The 22,163-nt window shown below is 35.4% G+C and overlaps 1 long non-coding RNA gene across 1 annotated transcript in view; it reads right to left on the reverse strand.

The window, feature by feature from the left end:
• Positions 1 to 22,163, reverse strand: part of LOC113456633 — a 999,422-nt gene that overhangs the window by 650,220 nt on the left and 327,039 nt on the right. Inside the window, exon 3 of the long non-coding RNA XR_003377390.1 lies at positions 15,050 to 15,083. This is a non-coding gene — a long non-coding RNA (uncharacterized LOC113456633). The remainder of the gene's footprint in view (positions 1 to 15,049; positions 15,084 to 22,163) is intronic.

Genomic DNA, 22,163 nt, shown 5'->3' on the forward strand with positions numbered 1-22,163 from the left:
ATATATATATATTCATTGTACAGCCAAAGGTGGAAACAAACCATATATGTATTACAATATGGAATACATGGAATACTATTGAGCTAAAAAAGGAATACAGTTCTTACAATGGTATCACATATGTAAACTTTCAAAACAATACACTGAGTGAAATAAGAAACGAGAATGGACAAGTGTTACACAATGCTAATTGCCTAAGACCTAGACCTACAGAGTGGTCAAATTCATGTACAGGAAGCAGGGCAGTGGCTGCCAATGGTGAGAGGGAAGGGCAATCAGTAATCAGTACAGAATTCAGTCTAGACAGGGAGAGTTCTGGAACTGAGTCATGAGAAGAACAGCATGGTGACGCTGACGCTTTTAGTGTCAGTGAATTGCAAAACTAAAAGGGTTAAAATAGTGAATTTTATGCTATGTCTATTTTGCTACAATAAAATAGAATGTGATAGTTGGAGGAGTATCCTTGGACGGTGACAGTATTCAATCATTTTCATGATACAAAGCTTAAGGATACTGAAATTGCTTGAAGAAGGCCTTATCATTATTAGATCCTAACATTTTATTATACTGATTCATTTTTATTGTATTACATATTTCAGTGCGGAAATGTCTGAATTCCTCTGCACAATGTACAAGCTTGCAAAAATACTACATTTAAATTCTCTTTCCTGCAGTAGTCTGTAAGGTGTGTAAAACAGCTTGTTTCCCACACAAATGACTGGAATACTATTTCCACAGGAGTGGTTCATGAAGTTTGTGTTTGTTTTCAGATATAGGCAATTTTTACTAGGGTTACTAAAAGCCAGTCTCTCATTTATCAAGCAAATTATGCTTTAAATTACAATAGGTATGCTAGTATTTTATATGCTATTGTAAATTAAAATATGAATTAAATTTTACTTATGAAACCAAACCTTCTAATGTAACTTAAAAGAAATTTGACTCTAATTATTTAATTAATTGTTCACTAAAGAAATTGACATTCAATGTAATGAGACATTTTCCAAATCTGAGAGAATGCTAAGTTTTGGAGAGAAGGAATCTTTTTCTTAGAAATGAGTCTAGTCTTAGGAAAAATAAACATTAATAAAGACCTTTCAAAAGCTTTAACAGTGCTCTAAGACTGGAATAGAAACCCTTTGGACTCTAATTAGAAAATGGAAATCACTTAAGTCTTAGCAAAAAAGAAAAAAATGAAAAGACTAACTCCAATGAAAAGAGGAATCATATACGGAGAATGGGATGGAGTTCTTTGTTTTCATTAAGAGACTCAGTAATCATGCATCATTAAATATCAAGAGAATTCACAGTTTTGCTCTGAGACTAAATTTCAGTCTTTGTTATAAGAAAAGATCTAATTAATAAAAAAATGGAAAAGAAAATAGAAATCACCTTCCTAGTTTAAAGCAAAATCATCAAACTAGATGTCAGAGAATTGATGTCAGCTGTATCAACATGGAGATAAAACACTTTTCAAACATGAAATATACTTGCTCAGAGAACCGATTCAATTCTGTAAAAAGCGTCTGCACACATGTGCATTTACATTCCTATATAGAAACAGATTGGAAATGTTGTGTATGTCAGAGGAATAAGAGCCACACCAGAATGAAGCAGACATCCCCCTCTAATAGGAAGTAATTTTCATTCTAAATTTGCTCCAGGTCTCATAGATGTCATAATATGGCTATTTGATTCTCAGCAAATTGTTCTCATGAAGCCCCTGATATTAAAATGTGGCTATTTGTCACCTATTGCGGAAAAGGAAGAACAACAATAGCAGCTTTAGTCTGGGGTCTAACAGAACCTGTGGCAGGTAGAGTCAACCTAGTTATTCAGGAATTACAGGAAGAAAACTTCAAGTGCAGCGCTGAGCAAGTCCCAGCTCATACAAACATACAAACATAGCATACATACAAAACATATCAGGCATATCCCTGGTGAAGGTGAAATAGCTTCCTCTAAATTTGCTTAGATGTCTGTGTCTTCCTTTCTAAGCTCTTTGGTGCCTCCTTTATTAATTATTTTATATTGTTCATTATCTTCATTATTTTCACCTGTGTCCTGCCAGAAACAGCATAGTTTTTTTTTTTTTTTAACAGTTTTTATATTTAACAAAGAGTGATTCACTTTGGCTTCGGCAGGGGAAGGTGAACTTGAATAAAGTGCTTTAAAATGGCTCTGCCTACTTCAACAAACCCGTTTCATGAAAAGAAAACCAGGGAACGGACTCACTTCTTTAGAGGCCCCAAAATGTGAGACTAGTTCTATCTGACAGTCAGAGAGTTTGGAGGTTGATCAAAAGGGTTAAGGACAGGATTATTTTTGACATTGAGATAGCTCATACAAGTAGATCCATTCCATCCTGACAGGTGGTCAGGATACGCAAACGTACTTCTGCTCCTTCTTTAGTAATTATGGCGTCACCTGGGGAGTGGATGCCTTCAGGACCTGTGGTCTGGGGTGGCTTCACTGCCTAGACAACAGAATGCTAATGAGTTCATGTCTCAAAGATTTAAAAAAATTAACTGTTCAAGTTGTCCTTTGTATCATGTTAAATAAGTTTTTTTAAAGATTTATTTATTTATTATATATATAATATTTTGCCTGTATGTATCCCTGTGGGCCAGAAGAGGGCACCAGATCTCATTACAGATGGTTGTGAGCCACCGTGTGGTTGCTGGGAATTGAACTCAGTACTTCTGGAAGAGCAGTCAGTGCCCTTATCCTCTAAGCCATCTCTCCAGCCCCTACATAAGTTTTTTGTTACCTACTCCTCCCCCCCTTTAAATTGGCTATAAAAGCATATGGAAAAATAAAGACTGATGATTATTTCAGTATTTATTGGTACTCCCTCCTGGTACCATTTTCTATGGTTTCTATTTTAATATTTTCACATATTTCTTTGTATTCTTTACTAATATTTCTAAATCCCCATGTCCCTTCCCTTGTAAGTGTTGGTTTTGTAGAGGCTGAACACCAACATATGGCAGCCCAATGTTATGTAGTCACTGACACACTTCTTATCACACTTTTCCATGTTCACACATTTCTTAACGATTTGATGTTTATATCACTAAAGTAATTTGGCTAGAAAAATATTTTCAAATGGATATTAGCATGTTTTATACTACATATCGCTGTACTATTTGTTATTAAGTAGTGACACAAATTTAGAATTATTTAACTTGTATTTTTTAATGAGAACATGCTTATATTCTGTAGTAGCATCTATTTCCAAATTTCCACAATTAGCAAAGGTGTCTGTTCACTACAGCCACTCAAGAACCACTGAATAGCAACAATTGCCATAAACCACAAAAATCATTGTTCTAAAAAGAAGAGAACACTTAGTGTTTTGTGTTTTATTTCTGCAAGAATAGTTAAATATCTGTCCCAATATAATATCTGAAACCAATCACATAGAGTCAGAATTAGCCAGAAAGCTCTGCTCATATATAAAACGTTTAATAAATCTATGCTTGGTTATACTTGGCAAACAAATGTAGTATCCTACCAGCTACCTTGATGTCAGACTCTGATGGATATGAACAAACTTGATTACTTTATACATTTCATTAACTGGAAGATGTATTGTCCCAAAGGAAATACCAAAACCAAAACCCAAAACAAAACCCTTCACCTATTTCACTATTTTATTTTGTCAAGCTAATTCATTGGTATGCAATATGTGTATCTTTACAATTAATGTGTCATTAAAAAGATAAATAAAACAAAGTTGTCAAAAATTTAGATTTGGTTAGCTTTTTATCATGATTTTTCATTGTTTGTTTAAGAAAATCATACAATATATTGTGATTGTATTTACACCATCATTCCCAACTCCTCCACAATTTCCCACTCCATTCACCCTGCACCAGATTCTCTCTGACTCTTCTTTCCTTCAAACCTTTCACATCCAGAATACATTAGCCTATTAATCCTGTACATGGGCTTAACCTGGAGTGTGGTAACTATACAGGGGTCACTCTATTAAAGTACATTGACTTTCCCGCTCCCTGTAGGAATCAGGTGACAAGAGTTCATTAGCTGGCAGTGAGACTGTATGCTGTCCCTCTCCTGAGTTCTTGAGGTTTTGTCTGTCTTGATCTTGTGCAGGTCTTGTGCGTGCCGTCACTGTCATTTTGAGCTTGTATGTACATTCACGTTGTGTGTTTTACAAACCCTGTTTCCTCAGTCACCTGCTACCCCTGTCTCTGTTCCCTCTTACCACTACCCACTCTTCTGAAGAGAACAGTGACAATTGAAGGGATGGGTGCAACACAGCCTAATCATTTTTGATATCTCCAAAGTCTCTTATTTGTATACTGACCAGTTGTGTCCTTTGCTGTCTACTGCAGGAAGAAGCTTCTCCAATTGGGCCTGGATTTAGTTGGATTTTTACTTTATGTGTAGCTTATTGCAAGATTCTTTGTCAAGTTTACCTTGAGTTTGAAAATTTTATGCTGAAAGGTGATATTTCAATAAAATCTAGGGAGAACAGCCCAATCTGAGGACTTCATTCAACTTGGCCATGTCATCTGTGTAGTCATGGAATCTGCAGTCAAAATTCACAACATTTCCATTTACCTTATCAAATACATTCCTTGCAGGATTTGGGAACTTGTTATGATAATGTTTCTAACAATTTAATGTGTAGGATATAAATAAAAACTTGACAGTTTTTAATTGATTGCTTGTTATACATAACAGTTGCGACTATTTCTTGTCATGTGCAGGTGCTGACTGGTGCCAACCCCAGTCAATAAACTGAGACCTTCCTGACTAACAAGGGCCACTGGGACCTGCCATTGTGATGACTTTTTCATGCTTCACTATGTTCACTCGGATATTTTAATGATGTTTCTTTTTGACAACTTGGAAACATCCAGATTGGAGAACACACCAAAATGCAAAATAGCCCTGCAATAATCCCGCATCTCTCAAGTAGTTTCTGAAATTGTTTAATTGTTCTGGGGATGGGTCTCACTGCTAGACAAATTCCCTAGTAAGTGAATGATACCAAGTTTATACCGAGTTCAGCAAAAACAAAGCAAACAAAAAGCAAACACAGTTTTTCATGGCACTCCTCACAACTTCCTGATTTATAAACAAACAACAATCACAGAATTTTCCAGATGTGGTATTTAAAAATGTAAAACTTCATGATTTTCTCTCTTGTGCTAACTGGGAAATAGATACTGTGTTGCCTGCTTCTATCCATTTTATAGGTTGAGCAACACAGTGCCACAAGGTAGACATAATACCCCTATGAAAAAGGATGACTTTAACAATTGTTCTCTGGTTGAACACCATTATTGGACACATTTGCTTGTATTCGGGCTTTGTAAAGACTAAGAGACAAACTTCCATGCTAGCCAAGTCTAACCAATGATGACATTTCACCCCTCTTTGGTGTAGAGCCTTCATAGTTCCAGAAAGTAAGATAAACCAGAGAAAAGTGAGACAAATGATAAAAGAGGAAGGCATGTAATGTTTTCCAGGCAGCTTAGAACAATAGTCGAGCCATTCTTGAAGACCAACATAACAAGCAAATCTTTCAAATACATTTTCAGGAAAGCATGTGAATGAAGGCCACTGGATCTTTTATTATAAAAATATTTCATCCTACAGGCTTTCTAACTACTGTAATATGACTGTCTGTACAGATGTACAACCCATAATTGCCTTTGAAAGAGATAATGCAAGATGGGGGAGGATAGCCCTAAAACACTTATCTTTCTGCATATATATTCAGTCTTAACTTTGAAGTAGATAACATTTTCACCTTGAAGTTCCAATCCCTGTTATTAAAGTGAATGCACCAGATATTCATGAAAGGTAAAGGCACAACTTTGAGCCTGCAGATGATGTAATTCCTTACTCTCTAAACACCTAAACATTGGTTGCAGCAGAGAGCTACACTCACCACCTTAGTGGTCTGTGCATATATGCGTGAGTATCTGAGAAAAGTGCTTTGATTTTTGCATGTTTCTTATCTTAGAATCAAAGAGTTATCTCAGAGAGAACTTAGTACCTTCAACTGAAAAACAGAGCCAATCAAAAATGGCCCACACCTGTCTGTCCTGAGCTTAGATGGAACATACACTTGGTTTTAGTGACTACTTCCAGTGTATGTCTGCAATGCATGGTGCCTTCTAGATTTCCTGTCTTTATCTATGAGCAACTGGTATAAAAGTAAAAACACAGGGAAGGTACCAATAGACACAGACACAGTGTGGATAATTTATCCCTGAGACAGCAAACCTCCTATGCCTTATATAAAGACAAAGAGCTCTGTCACTCAGAGGTTTTCAAACTTTTCTAGAAGCTCTAGCAACATGTTATAGTGGAGAAAACAGAAGGAAGAGTGAGGTTCTTCCCTGAAAATTATTGCTGATGGTTACAGACTCACTGGAGGCTCCAAGAGTACAATGCTAAGATTCTCAGGGTTGATTATGATCTCTAAGAAACTATTTCCCCAAATACCAAGAAGTAATTCATGGAAGAATAAAACTAGGGTGATGGATAGAAGAGAGGCAAAATATTAGGAACAATGAAAAAATTTTTTGTTTGTTCATTTGTTTGTTTTCTGAGACAGGGTTTTTCTATTTTGCTTCAGAGCCTGTCCTGGAACTCATTCTGTAGACCAGGTTAGCCTTGAATTCACAGAGATCCACCCTCTTCTTCCTCTCCAGTGCTAAGATTAAAGGTGTGTGCCATCCTCCCCACCAACTGGTGAAAACTTCATTTTTCTAAAAATTGAGACTTTTTTGTGTAAATAAAACCAAGCTAATTATGTGATAAGTGCTCCTATGTTCATTTTCTAATTAGGAACTTTAAATAAAAAATAGAAAAAAGACATTCAGATATCTGAATTTCTAGACAATTGGCTGTATCTGTTTGAAAGTTAAGAAAACTCATGGACTCTCTTAGCTTCCCTAGGGCAGCATGCCAGAAGAGATTCCTTTAATGGGATTGAGGGGGAAAAATAGCAACCATTGTGTCAAGTTTGTAGATCTGAGTCTACCAGAAGTTTCTGAACAACATAGCTGGCCAGCGTAAACTATAGGCCATTGTAGTTGTGAGCCTGGCTAATGCCAGGAAATAGGGAAAACCTTGTTAGGAACACATAACCAGGAATTTTGTTTGTCTTCTGTACTTGCTACCAGAGCCAGCAAAGACTAACATGTAAAGAAATGTTCTGGAACATTCTCATTAATGGAACACAGCTGAAATGGACCACAGTGTCAGCTGTGCTACCGCAAGCTTTCAGGTTGGGATCAGGGGAAATCCCAGAACTGGAGAACTATCTGCCATTTTTTTTCCTAGTGAGGGCTAATTAATTAACTCAAGTTGGTTTTGAGACTTGTTAAGGGAGTTTCTATAAAGCACGGTTTAGGACTTCTGTCACACTTATGTTGCTGAGCATATGTTATATCCCCACTGGATTTTAATTAATTGGCTCATTTTGAAATTAAAGTAAAATTATGAGTACACTTAATCTTTGATTCCTTTATACATAGGGTATAGTAAAACTTTTTTCACTTCAAAGCAAAAAATATTTTTCTTTCACCTCTCTTTTGGTACAGTGGCCTCTGTGGACACAGCATTCTTGGTTAAAATGCCCTTGTGCTATTTGCCCTTCAGACTTTCTGCAAACACCTGCTTTAACTACATGAATATCAAATGTATTGTCTGTTTGAGAGCAGAAGTTCATGCTATTGTTAGTAATTCTTCTCTATAAAATGCATTAACAATGTACTGGGACATCAGACACATCTTCAGCTCAAGGATCAGATAGGCAGTAAGGGGAAGGTTGCCTTCAATCATATACTAGCTCTAATACAAGTTTACAAGGAAGAATAATTCAAAAAAATACATTCTAATAGGAACTCTTTAAATCTAGCTGGTGAAAACTGCCATGGGATTTAAAATAAATGTTCCTATGGGTATTAGTCAAAGCAAAGTATATGATATATTATAATACAAATTACATTGGTAAATTTCCATGTGCTGTTTGTGCTCATTGAAGACAGAGTCTGAACACATGAGGCAGTTACTCTACCTCCCGCCAGGCTCAGTCTCAAGCAGGTTTATTTCAGGTAACTTCCCAAACTCCTAGTCCAGGGGTAGGCTGCCCATTGTCCTTTTACAGGGAAGAAAAGAATTTCAAATAGATAAAGATGTTGAAACATCACTCCCTGGAGAATAACTTGAAGGTAAACCATTTCCTGTAGAGGTTATTATTGTTTATTCTGCAGTAAAGCAATGCTTATAGTTCAATGAGAAATGCTAAGATCATTTGTTGAGAATCTGCTCTGCTGTGCCTGGAAATCTCTCAGTCAGAACAGCAGAATATCTGCTTCAGCGGGGCTTCATCAAGTCTTTTCTACTCAATGATGCAAGTCCAATCTACTGATGTTATTGATCTATCTGCTACTTGCTATTTGTTCTTTAGCTTTTGCTCCTACATGATTAATAACTTACTCACTCAAAACAAAAAGTCGATCAGTCCTGACACAGATCATGTATGTGTGTTTAGTAATGTATTTTTAAGTTTTCCAGAAAACACATCAGAAACAATAAATTAAAAGTGACTTTCTGAGATAATGAATAAAAAGGTTTATTAGTGTTATCATTATTTCAGAAAATAAAACAATAAGTGCATAAGCTCTTGTGTGAGAGCCTTTGTGTACATGATTGTGTGTGTGTTTGTGTATTCAGCTTAGAATTGGATCCTATGGGATTCTCAGTGACATTAATAAAAAAGTAATTTAAATATTGCTTGCTTCAGCTTTATCACATATGAAGTAGATAAAAATGGCATTTTCATTATGTAATATACAGACAAAATTAATATTTCCAAGATGTACAAAATAAGAACAACATACAGTAATTATAGTATGACATAGATAACCTTTGCTTTTGACCTGTTATGCTAAAAATACATTATATTTTCTGATAATTTATTTTTAATAGCCTTTACTTTCATTTCTACCTCTCAGCTTATCTTGTATTCAGTGGCATGTAGTTGTCATTAGCAGACACATACATTCTTAAGTGTCTTATTATACCATGAATAAAACCACTTAGTGCCATGCTTATTATGTGGTCATTCATTTTAGTAAAAGCTGAGAAATAGATCCATGGATAGCAATACTATAGTGTTTATTTACTTCTTTCTATCCTTTGATTTTGTATTTATTCATGCAGCATGTAGCAAACAAGTTTTTACTTTGTGCCAGGCAGGATCTAGGGATACTGAGGAACATAGTCTAGACCAAGATGCCTCTTTTAGCTTTATCTCTCATAGTGAAAAAATGTTGGACACAAAAACAGATTTGTGAAAGATGTGGTTGGTAAGAACTCAAGAGAAAAGAAGAGAGGAAGCTAGCAGTTTAACAGCATTAAGGGTGACAGAAGGGTATGGTGGTAAAATCTATTGTGCCAGGACGAGCCCTGAGCAGTGCCTTGAAAATTGCAAAGAGAAGATTATTGATTTTTCCAGAAATCTATGCAGATAGAGAAACAGACATGAAGACCCTCATATCCACAGTGCCCTGGCAGAGTTTGGAAGCCAGAATACCATAAGAGAGTCGGAAAGAGGATGCCCAGGTCATTGAAAGCAAAATGAACAAATTAGAAAGCTGTCCTCTGGAGACAAAGCTGTCATTGGGTTTGGAACATAGCTGACGGGAACAGAAGTAAAGAATTCTACTTTTGCCTTTAGTTATCAGGGGACACAAAGAACAAGTCTGAAAACTAGGTAAAACATGCCTAGTTATTGGAGATTCTGTTCTCCTGCTGTGCTGGGCTCTATAACCAGCTTTCTTAGATACTCTAGTCCTCATAGGGAAGCTCCAAGGTAAGCAGCTGAGTCAAAAGATGACAAGGGTGATATGTTTGGGGTTCTTTTAGTCAATGAGTGTTACTTCATGTTATGACAGTTGAAAGAACACAGAAAGAGTTGGTAATTTTACATGGATGGTTCTCTTCTCTGCATTGCAGTCTGTTACAGCTACTTCATGCATCTACACAAACAACGCTACACTTGAGGCACAGAGTAGGCCTTTCAAGTTCTGAACTCTTAGCATTGGAAAACAGCAGATAGAAGAATCATACAATTTGTTTCTCAGTCTGCTCATTTATAACATAGTAACTATCCACAAGCTGGTTATATATGGTTGTTGCTTGCACATAGTAAGTCAATAGAAGTATTATTGATAATGAGGTTTGCAATGAAGCGTATGGATTGCAGAGTGGGAATTTATCAAAATATCTTGATAACTAGATTGTCTTTCTTCGAAATACCATTCATTGTTGTCTTGATGGTAAACAGATCATTTGAAGTGCACAAATTGATTTACTTTAGAAATGCTAAAATGCTCCCGAAAATAATGACTAGATGGAAGGCTGACAGGCATGCTCTATATATACTACCAATTTATCTGACTTCCTATTTGGAATGAATGCTCAAATTGAAGGCAATTTAACATATGATATGTCATAATATTTTGCAAAAAAATCACTTAACTAGGTTTCAAAAAAGAGGCTAAAAAGTATTCTGATTTTAAATGGTATCTATAAAAGGGACAAAGTAATCTTTGAAATGACAGCCATATGATGATTGAAAATAAAATAACCTACATTTTTTGGATAATAGGTAAAACATGAAATCCACTGTATCAGGTTATTTCTGCCACTAGAGAACCTTAATTAGAAATCTCTAATTATGTATGCACATACCAAAATATGAGTACTCCAGCAAATGAAAAATTTACATATACAATGTTTTTAATCAAAGTATCTATTTGATTGTACAATTATCTATATTGCAACACAAAATTTGAATTCTGTCCTTGTGATTCAGCATTTATACAGGTGCCCAATTATTTTGTTGGTGCAACATAGAAATGCCTGCTTAATGTACTATGATGTCAATTCTCTTCCATTTAGAGTAAGATGGATGAAATTTTTCTTGACTCTTAAAACAGAACTCACTGGGTCAACATAGAAAATGCATCTTTTTTTTTTTTTTTTTACCTAAAACAGAATAACTCTGTTCTAGGTTCATTCTCTTCTTAAAAAAAAAAAAAGCAAAATTGTGGGTTTTTACTCGTGCAATTTGTTACTTTCTACCTTCTTATTTGGGATTTGCTTTGAATTTTGAAGATGACTTTGGTTCACAGGGAGAAACCTTCAGAGGCAATAAGATTGAGTTCACTCAATTTTCCACATTGTTAGTCCCTAAGTGATGGGAGTAGGCTGTTGATCCTTGCCACTTGTAAGCAATAGAGAAACTTTAGTGCTGGTAAAATACTAGATTTATAGTCCTGAAGACAGATGTTCTCTGTGGAGATGCTGGGAAATGCCTTAGGAAGCAGTGAGGCAGAACTGCAGCTCTCTGTGGTCATTCTGGAAAATCAAGATTCTCCTTGGCTCTCCGTGAGCCAGGTACAGTAAACTGGTGGCCTGCTCACAGAGACAGAGCTCTGAGTAAGCAGGATGCTGCTCTCCAGTTGTATCATATGGGCAAGACAACTGGGATATGGGCTTCTTCATTTGCAAAATGATTCACTTTCTCATATAGGGGCTCCACATTTCAGATGGGCTATTGGTAACAGCAACCGTCTTTTGTCTTCTGAATCTTTCAGATATGGAATTTACTCGGTGTCTTTTACATTGTCTCTGAGGATAATATTGAGACAGGATGTGACAACACAAGCACAAAATAACTGGCTTTTCATTTCCCTACCTGTAAGTAAATGTATATATGAAAGGGGTTCCTGAATTAGGCATAAATAGAAAACCAGTGGTTAAATCTTCAGTCCAGGCAGATTTTTAAGCAAACTATCAAGGAATCTTTTAGATGCCTCCAGATCCCTTAAATTTAGGCTTGTCGCCTCTCTCAATATTGAATTTTCTATAACATATTTTATCTTGGTTATGAGATGGCCCAAATGCTATTGGTAAACACATAGGTCAAACTATCTGTGGTCTCAACAATATTGTGTAATTCTGCTTTCTGTTTTGTTTGAGACATGGATTCTCTACATATCCCGGCAGTCCTGGAACTCACTAGGTAGGCCAGACTGGCCTCAGATTTACAGAGATGCTTCCCCCTCCCAGGCAGGTGCACTGTCTACAGAATGCTGGAATGATTAAAGGCATGAACCATAATGCCTGTTCCCGCTTTATTATTCAGTCTTTACTTTAACACCCTCTCGGGGAGTGAATGCACTAATGTAATAAAAACTACTACTCCTTGAGATATCTGCAGGGGCAAGGACTGATATCTCCTGTGGAAACCAAAACCTAGATATTCAAGTCATTTATATGAAATTCAGAGTATTTAAATAGCTCATCCTGTGTAAGCTTTACAATACCAACCACAGTCAACATCATAAAGTGGTTTGTTCTACTGTACATGTATTATTCTAAAGTATAATGACAAAGAAAAACCCTGAACTTCTCCAAGGAAGACACAATCTGTCTCTTCTTAACTAGTTTCAACAAGGCAATAGACCACTAATGCAGCTCCCACAGTTACAGGAAACTGACCATGTACTAAGAGATCAGAGTCAATGGCTCTAGTGTCAGAGTTTGAACAATGTCTCCAGGTATTCTTGCTCTTGTACAGTCTCTCTCTACATTGATTCGTAGCTCCACTATTTCACTTACACTAGGCTTGTTCTTTAGGACATTCGTGGACTGACCTGTGCACTACATGAAAACCAGGCTATTCAGCTAGAAAGAAGTGTCACTTGAAATGCCTCTGGAATATGTCCTATTGGGTAGTAAGAGAGAACACATAAAGAAGAGTGTTCTCTCTGGGGATTAGATGTGGCCTCATGAGGGACCTACCAACATCTGAGGAAATAAAGTATTTGTTCAATAAAATGTGCTGTTCTCAGAATCATGATAATCATGATCTTAGAATTACATTGTCATGATTCTGAGAACAGCACATAGGTGTTTGGCTTAGTGCATTGAGCAATACTGATTGATACAAGTCAGACCTATTGTATACTCTTGATATGGACTCTGGTGAATTGTTTATTTTCCTCATTTCCATTTCGATAGTCTGAGAAATAATTGTAGTATCTTACAGGCCATGGAATGAACTAAATAAAATAATCAATGTGAAGAATTTATCAGCGTGGCTGAGTCTGAGCAGCACTTGATGAATGACAGCAGTTACAGTAATGACATTATCAAAGTCATTACTCCCATTATGACAGGTTCCCCAACTATCAGCACCAACATCAACACGAAGACAAAACTGCTTATAAGCTAGTGCATTTCAGATGTCCATAATATCCATCACCGGGGAGAAAGGGAATCTATTTAACACAACATTATTTATTTATTTGTGCTTTACCTCTTGGGATCTGAACAAGCTGAAAGAACAGACTAGTAGCAAACTTGTCCATTAGCAGTGTTATGCGAAACAAAAAGCACTGTAATCTCAAGCATAGCACTGATAACAATGTCTGCTTGCTTAAGATTATTAACTCCCTGTTAGCACTGCTTTTACTTTCGGTATTTCAGTACAGTGATGTGAGCACCTTTCAACAGGTTGCAGATTGAGAATATTTTTAAATGCCATCTTATATTTCACTCAGTACTACTTCACTCAATGAAATTGACTTTTGAGAATCCTCAAGTTTGCCCTTGATTAACTAGAAATGAGAGTGAGAGTGGGCATGAGGGAGCTAGTTCATACCCATGCCTTTTCCTGTTGCTTAACCAAAACTGGGCAGCTTGTTCTAGTCCACTATTGTTCTTTTCATAATGAAGAAAGAGCCATAAAATATATTAAAAAATAAAATAATGAAACCAAGTCAAATATGTGAAAATTCGTGTTCTTTATATGGAGAGGAAGAAAATGTGAGAATTATTTGAAGTGTTTTTTTTTTTTCAGTGTGCTCATTAGACTAGTGACTTTGACATCACCTAGGAATTAACTCAAATTTGGGCTCAATGTTACATTCATCTCACCAATACTATCATTTAGAAAGTTAACGTAGGCAATTCTCATGCTATTATTATTGAGATACTCTGATATAATAAATAACTTTTCTACTCTATTATTTCCCACACCATATATCATACAGCATCTTATATAGGATGACATTTATTCATTTTTCTAACCTAACATTTATGTAGACTTTTTCTTCATGCTATTTTCCTTCTACTCGGCCCATATCATTTTATATCAAGAAATTTAGGATGAAGAAAGAGAGAGAGAGCCTTTATTAAAGTTTCCTACTTTACTGTTCCTATGTATTGCATTGGTTAAAAGAAAAATAAAACCATATTTCTTAATCTATTCTAAGCAGGTAAATCCAAGCAGTGAAGGCTAATCATCTAATATAAAGTCTCCTTTTAAGTCCAGCAGAGTGAAGAAAATTCTCAAAGCAAGTTCAATGGTATATAGAAGTACAGTGATGCCATGTTAATTCAATATCACTGGTAAAAAGAGCAACTTTGATGAGATGAATTAAGTTGATAAGAAATATGACTTGATTATTAATACTTGATAACCATTATCTAAATTAGGAAGTAAATGAAAAAAGCTCAGGTACATGAGATTTTTTTTCTTTGAATATTATAGATTTGTAGAGAAAAGAAAGCACGGTTGTGTCACTAAGTGTTGGGTGTTTTGCTATTGATACACACACTTCAGCATATTTTGATTGTTTCCAATGAGATGAATCAATTTTCTAATTAAAAGACTTGTTATAGCTTGAATAAGTAGAAAATTTCTCTGAAAACAACATTCTCTGTTGTTAATCTTGTTTTCCAAATCTTATATTTAAGGAAATGGATGAAAATAAAAGACAAAATATATTACTATAAAATGTTTTTGTGGATTTCTTGCAGAAAAACTTATGTAATAGCATAACCTCAATTAATATAAGCAAATAAAATTATTTAAATTTTACAAGAAAAAGAATTTCATACATGTTTGCGAAGAAGAAAGTGGAGAAAAGAAGGAGAAAGCAGAAAAGATGGAGGAGGAAAACCAGAAGGTAGTACTCACCTCAGTTGTTCAGTTAATGGACAGGTACCATCATCTGAAAAAAAAATGTTGTAATGTGATCATGACTACTATAAAAATCCAATTGTTTAAAATCCCTTTTTGCAAACCTTTATGAACAAAATTAAACAACTAAAGAAATAGATGGTCTGATCTTTTTTATGTATTCTCTCATCACCATTTTAGAACAAGCATAGTTAATCTATCACTTTTCAAAATTATTTTTAGAAATCTCTCAGGAACATGTATATTATGCAGAAAAATTTAAGACACATATGTTTTAAGGGTAGGTACCATCCCAGGATGTTTATATAACAGTATTGGTCCAGGCATGAACAATGTCTTGAAAGACCCTAACACAGAGATCTGATGCCATATGCATTGCTTTTATGAGATATGATCCTCACAAAAGATGCCAAAGTAAATACCACAATGATCATGGTCTTCAGTCACCTATACTTTGACTTTATAAGAGTGTATCTTTGGAATCTATTTCCCATACAAATTTTCTTCAAACTTTTGTCCTTCTTCCTTCCTTCCTTCCTTCCTTCCTTCCTTCCTTCCTTTCTTCTTTTCTTCCATCCAACCTTTTTTTATTCCTTTTTTTCTTTCATTCCTTCCTTTATCCTTCCCTCACTTTCCCTTAATTCATCCTCTTTCTTTCCTTCCTTCCTTTTTCCTTTTTTAAAAATCTCAGTTGTTACTTCTTTCCATTTGTTTTTTCACAGTATTTTGGCTCACCCCTTTGCCCTACCTCAGTATTCAACCATACAACAGGGACAACTTAAATGATGTCTCCATGTTGAAGCTTATCTTGATAGCCAGAAAAGAAATTGCTTTACTTACAAGAAGTTTTGTCCAAACTTTGTATTTTCACTTTAGCAATTTGATTTTACCCTGTGTTGTGGTCATGCCTTGACATTGTTTATTTTTGCGAATCAGAAGAATCCCTGCTATGCTTCTGAAATAGTAGATGCCTTGAGGTACTGGCTGAATTACAACTCTGGGGTTCTAGACATGTCAGAAGGAGTATGTGAAAGGAGTCACTTCAGTTTGATTTATGACATCATATGTAAATATGACATTTATGTTTTTAAGATTTATTTTAAGTAAATTTGTGTGTATCCCACAGGTGTATAGGTACAAGAAATCACAGAACATGACATCACATCATCTTGAGGGGCAGTCATATGAACAACACCAGTGTTAAAGAACTCACTATAATCAGCAGAGATAACAATTCTGCTACACCCTTTCTCTTCTTCACCATGCTATGTTCTGTGAATATATTTGCCCTATATAACCAGTCAAATTTTCTTCTGCCAGTCCTATTGCTGAATGGATTAGTCTCTAATGTTCTTTGCCAAATGCTTTCAAAGTCATAATTTTATAAGCTCCTATCCTGATTCAAACAGGGGAAGATGAAAATATCAAACCAAAGAATGCACCTGACTCTGATCAGAAATAAATGGGTTTGCCTAGGTTTTCAGCTGGCATTCTGGGTGCCTGATGCCCCAAGAATTTGAAGAGCTTTTGACTTTTATAAACCCTCTTCTTTTTTTTTTATTCTTTTTACCTTAGGTTATGAAAATTGTGATAGTCAACCTACATACCTCCAATTTCTTTCATATCTACCTTATAGTATTAAAAAGTTTAACCACGTAGTAAATCAAATGAACCAACCATTCTGAAATATTACCAATTAAAAAGAATGAGGGCCAGGCGGTGGTGGCGCATGCCTTTAATCACAGCACTCGGGAGGCAGAGGCAGGCGGATCTCTGTGAGTTCGAGACCAGCCTGGTCTACAAGAGCTAGTTCCAGGACAGGGTCCAAAACCACAGAGAAACCCTGTCTCGAAAAACCACAAAAAAAAAAAAAGAATGAGGGATAATGTACTTAAGACTTCATTAAATCATTTGTTCAGCAAATCCTTTTGTTTATTAAAGAAGTACATTGCTACCAGCCACATCGCCTGTGCTATTCTAGGAATTTCAGAGAAGCTGATAACCATGTATATGTCTCCTACGTCCTATGCTGTGTTATGGAGAAGATGAAAGAAACTGCATATTCAGCTAAACACAAGAGAATGAGATAATTTCAAACAAATAGAAAAAGCTAATTTCAATTACTAAAACAGAGATTTGGCTCAGCAGACGAATGCTTAAATTGGGCAGTCAGTAATTAGATCGGAATGATAGAGAGCAAGCCAGTTTGGCAAGAAACGAGTTCACAGGTAAGCAAAAGAAATAAAGCCAAAATATTACTAGTAAATAAGTACATAGAAAAGAATGATACAAATAAAGCTGGAGAGGTAAGTGGAATCAGAATACAGACTACATGGAAGACTGGTGTGGGAGAATTATCTGTAGTCTGTCAATCATGTATTTTAATAAAATGCTGATTGGCCAGGCAGGAAGTATAAGTAGGTGAACCAGACAGGAAGTAGAGGCGGGGCGATAATAACAGGGGAATGCTGGAAAGGAGAAAGCCATTCCTCTCACTCCTGTGCAGACCACCAAAGAAGCAGGAAGTAATCTACCTGGCTAAGAAAGGTACCAAGCCATGTGGCTAACATAGATAAGAACAATGGGTTAATATAAGCTACAAGAGCTAATAAGTAGCCTGAGCTAATGGGCCAATCAGTTTTATAACTTATGGAGATCTCTGTGGGGTACCAGGTAGGATAGAAACCCCAACAAGCAGGCCCCTCATGTTACAGAAGACCATAAAGTTGGTAGTGTTTAGCTTTAGAATCTTGAAGAACTGCTGAAATGTTTTAAATGATAGGTACATAGTATTTGCATTTTTCTCTTAAATAAAAAGCGGTACTCATCAGGAAATATAGAAAAGTGGCAATGTGCAGAACAAGATACATCTTGAAACTTTAAGGCAAAATTTAGTAGTGATTCATAAAATTTGTCACAAGAGGTAAGAAGTTTCATGTCATACTCATCAAAGAAACATCCCACCAACAGAATGCTACAATTTTAGAATATGCATATCAAACATAGGGACACTCAATGTCATATAAAAAATATTATTGGATCAAAAAAACCCTATAGATGAAACCAAAGACAGTAATGGTGGGTAATTTCACTATGGCCTCTGACCAATAGGCAAGACAACTGAAAAAAAAAAAAACCTAAACAAGGAAACTTTGAAATTAAATAATATCATAAACCAAATGGATCCAACAGACATCTATGGAACATTCCATCCTGTTTGGATGTATTTCTTATATATCTCATATATATGAATAAAGAGATATATAAAATATAGATGTGTGTGTGTATCTGTGGTTACATATTATATATAAATATATGTACTATATTTCCAGAAGATTATAATATTTCTTCAAAATTGACCATAAATGAAATTATAAAACAGGTCTAATTGAGTATAGTAAAACTGAAAATGCCATCCAGTACTGACAATACCAGAATCAATCTCTATATCAAAAGCAATGAAAAATATAGAAAACACAGAAACTAATGAAGCATTAACAGCATATTACTGAATTAAAATCAGGAGGTGGGATAAATTAAAAACCTCCTAGAATTGAGTGGAAATGAAAACACAACATTCCAAAATCTACAGGACACAAAGAAGACACCCCTCAGAGCAAAGTCTACAGCAATAAGTGCCTACATAAAAAAATATCCAGAGAGCTCTCATATTAATGATTGCATGCTACAATTTGAGGTCTTGGAAAAGTAGGAGTAAAGAATGTCCAAACATAGTAGATTGGAAGAAATGAAAAAAAAAATCAGGGCTGAAATGGATTGAACAGAACAAAAGAAAAATAAAAGAAAGAACTAAGAGTTGGTTCTTTGAAAAGATTAAAAATACTAACCAATCTTTAGCTAAATCAACCAATAGAAAAAGAAAAAAATATTTACATTAATAAACTTCGAGTTAAAAGAGGCATTACAAAAGATATTGAGGAAATTTTATACTCCATTAAAAGGGAAGATCTAAAAGAAATGAATGAATTTTTAAAAGCCTATGACCTATCAACATTCCATCAAGATGAAGCAAATTATTTAAGTAGAGCCTCAAAAACCACTAAGAAAGCAGCAGTAATCTAAAATCTCCCAAATAAAAAGGCCACAGGACCAGATGGATTCAGCAGACATGGATCTACCAGAAATTCAAAGAAGAAGTGGTACCAGGACTTTTCAAATTTCATGTAAGATTTAAAAAAAAGGGCTGCTACAGGTTCTTTTATAAAGCCAAGATTACCCTAATATTCAAAATAGATAAAAACCTGGTGAAAAAGATGAGCTTTTGGCCAATACCCCTAATTTTGTACGGGGACAAAAATAATTCTCAATAAATATTTGCAATGAAATATTTGTAAAAATTTTTCAGTAAAATTTAATAGAGTATCAAAGATCACCCTTCACAATCACAGAGCTCCACCTCACAAATGAAGGGAAGGTTGAACATACATAAATCATTCAGTGTAATCCACCACTTAAGTAGACTCAACTACAGAGAGCACACATGCAACTCAACAGAACTTCAAAGGTTTTAACAAGCTCCAATATGCCCTAATATTAAAAGGAAAACCTAGGCACCAGAGGGAATGCCTCAATATAACAGAGGCAATATACAATAAACCAACACCCGGCATTATGTTAAATGGGAAAAATGGGAAATGTTTTCAATTAAATCAAGAACAACTCAAGGATACCCACTCTTTCCCGTCCTCTTCAACATGGTCCTTGAATCCATAGACAGAGGAGTAATAAACAAGTAAAGAATTGAATAGAAAAGTAAAAATTGAAAGAACCCTTGTTTATAAATAACATGATTCTTTTTAAACTGAAAATAGATTACTTTCTCATATAATACATTCCGACTACAGACCCTTCCCTCCACACCTCCAAGCTCCCCATCTATCTCCCCAAGTTGCACTCCTCCTCCTTTGCTTCTTCAGAAAAGAAAAGGCCTCTAAGAGACTGAAAGCCAAACAAGACAAAACAAATACAATAAGACAAGGCAAATGCCCTCATATCAAGACTGGACAAGGCAGCCCAAAAGAAGAAAAAGAATCCCAAGAGCAAGCAAAAGAGTCATAGATATAGTAGCCATCACTGTTAGGAGTCCCAGGAAAATACCACACTATTGATTCTATATTAAAAGATCATAGAAAGGCCTACTATAATATTTGGAATTGATAAGAACATTCAGCAATATAGCAGAATACAAAATTAACACACAACAATCAGTAGCATCCTTGTATACCAAGAACAAGCACATCAAGAAGGAAATAGAGAAAAGATTTCATTTACAGGTGCTTCAGAAAAAAAAACGATCTTGGAATAAAACTAACCAACAAAGTAACATGCTTGTGTAATAAAACCATTATGACACTGAGAAAATAAATCAAAGATACAAGAGGGAAAGACCTCCCATGAACATGGATTAGAAATTGTGTGAAAATAAACATTATGTTAAATGGAAGCTATAGTTTCAACCCAGTTCCCATAAAACTTCCAACACAACACTTGACAAAAATCAAAAGAATAATACCAAATTCATATGGTAAGAGAAAAGATTCCGGATAATCAAACAATGGAGAACAATAAGAACACTGCCTGGGTATTGTGATCCTAGATTTCAAATTATATTTCAGGATTATATTTTAAAAAGCATGATGGTGACATTAAAAGATGATATATAATTAATTGAAATAGAACTGAGAACCCAGATATAAGAGCACATTCTTATACTCACCTAAGGTTTTACAAAGAGACCAAAAATTAACACTGGAGAAAAGACAACATTGTTAACAAATATTTCCTGTTCAAACTTTTAAGCCACATGCAGAAGAATAAAATTAGTTGTCTCTCACCCTACCTACAACTCAATTTCAAATGGATCAAAGACCTCAGTGTAAGACCTGATACCTCAAATAGGATAGAGGCAAAAGTAGGGAATACAACTTAACTTATAGGCACAGGAAATGCCTTTCTGAACCAGATACTGGTAGGGCAAGTATTAAGACCAATATTGACAAATAGGATTTCATGAAATAAAAAATAATCTGGAGAACAAAGAATACAATAATTTGTGTGAAGAGGCAGCTTACAGAATGGAAAAGGATCTTTTCCAGCCATAAACATGGCAGAGAGTCTGTGTCTCGAATATATAAAAACTACAAAACCTAGCATGAAAAAAGTAAACAACCAAATAAAATTTGTGGCATGGAACTAAATATAACTTTCTCAAAAAAAATATGACTGTGAAGCTTCTCATTAGAAGTACTTTGAGACATCATCTTAACCTAGTCTGAATGGCTAAGATTTTTAAAAATTACAACCAATATTAGCATGAATGTGCGAAAGGAAGAAATGTATTCACTGCTGTCATAATGTAGATTGCTGTGGAAGTTCTACAAAAGCAATGAATAATTATGAAATGACATAGTTATACTACTTCTTGGTCTATTCCCAATGGACTCTATCTTGCTACAGATATACCACCAGCTCAGTTAAGTCCATTGCTGCTTTGTTCATAATAGCTAAGAAACTGAGAGAGCCTATGTGCCAATTATGGATAAATCAATAATAACAATGTGGCTCATATACACAACAGAATACTATTCAGCTGTAAATAAGTATGCAAGTCACCAGGGAATGAAATTCTCTGGAAATCATCATCTTGAGATACCAACACCAAAAAGACAAATGTCTCATTCTCTCTCATATGTGGAAACTGGCTTCGTATCTTCAGGTATATACATTTCTATTGTAGTACTCATAAAAGATTTAAAAAAAAAAGATTACTATAGGACTTGTTGGGTTGCTCAAAGAAAAGATGAAAGAATGCGAAGGCATAAATGGGAGTAGAAGAAAAACAGAAAATAATAGAACAGAAAGGGTTAAATTGAGTTTGGAAGGAAGGATAGAGAGGAGAGTATGGGGAAAAATAACTAACACTAAGGACCTTCAAAATTACCAAATACAAGGTCCCAATGAGAAGCGGAAGGAGGGAGAAGATGAGCAAGGAAGTCAGGACCACGAGGGGCGCACCCACCCACTGAGACAGTGGGGCTGATCTATTGGGAGCTCACCAAGGCCAGCTGGACTGGGACTGAAAAAGCATGGG

This window comes from Microtus ochrogaster, chromosome 10 (genome assembly GCF_000317375.1).
Source record: "Microtus ochrogaster isolate Prairie Vole_2 chromosome 10, MicOch1.0, whole genome shotgun sequence".
Lineage (NCBI taxonomy): Eukaryota > Metazoa > Chordata > Mammalia > Rodentia > Cricetidae > Microtus > Microtus ochrogaster.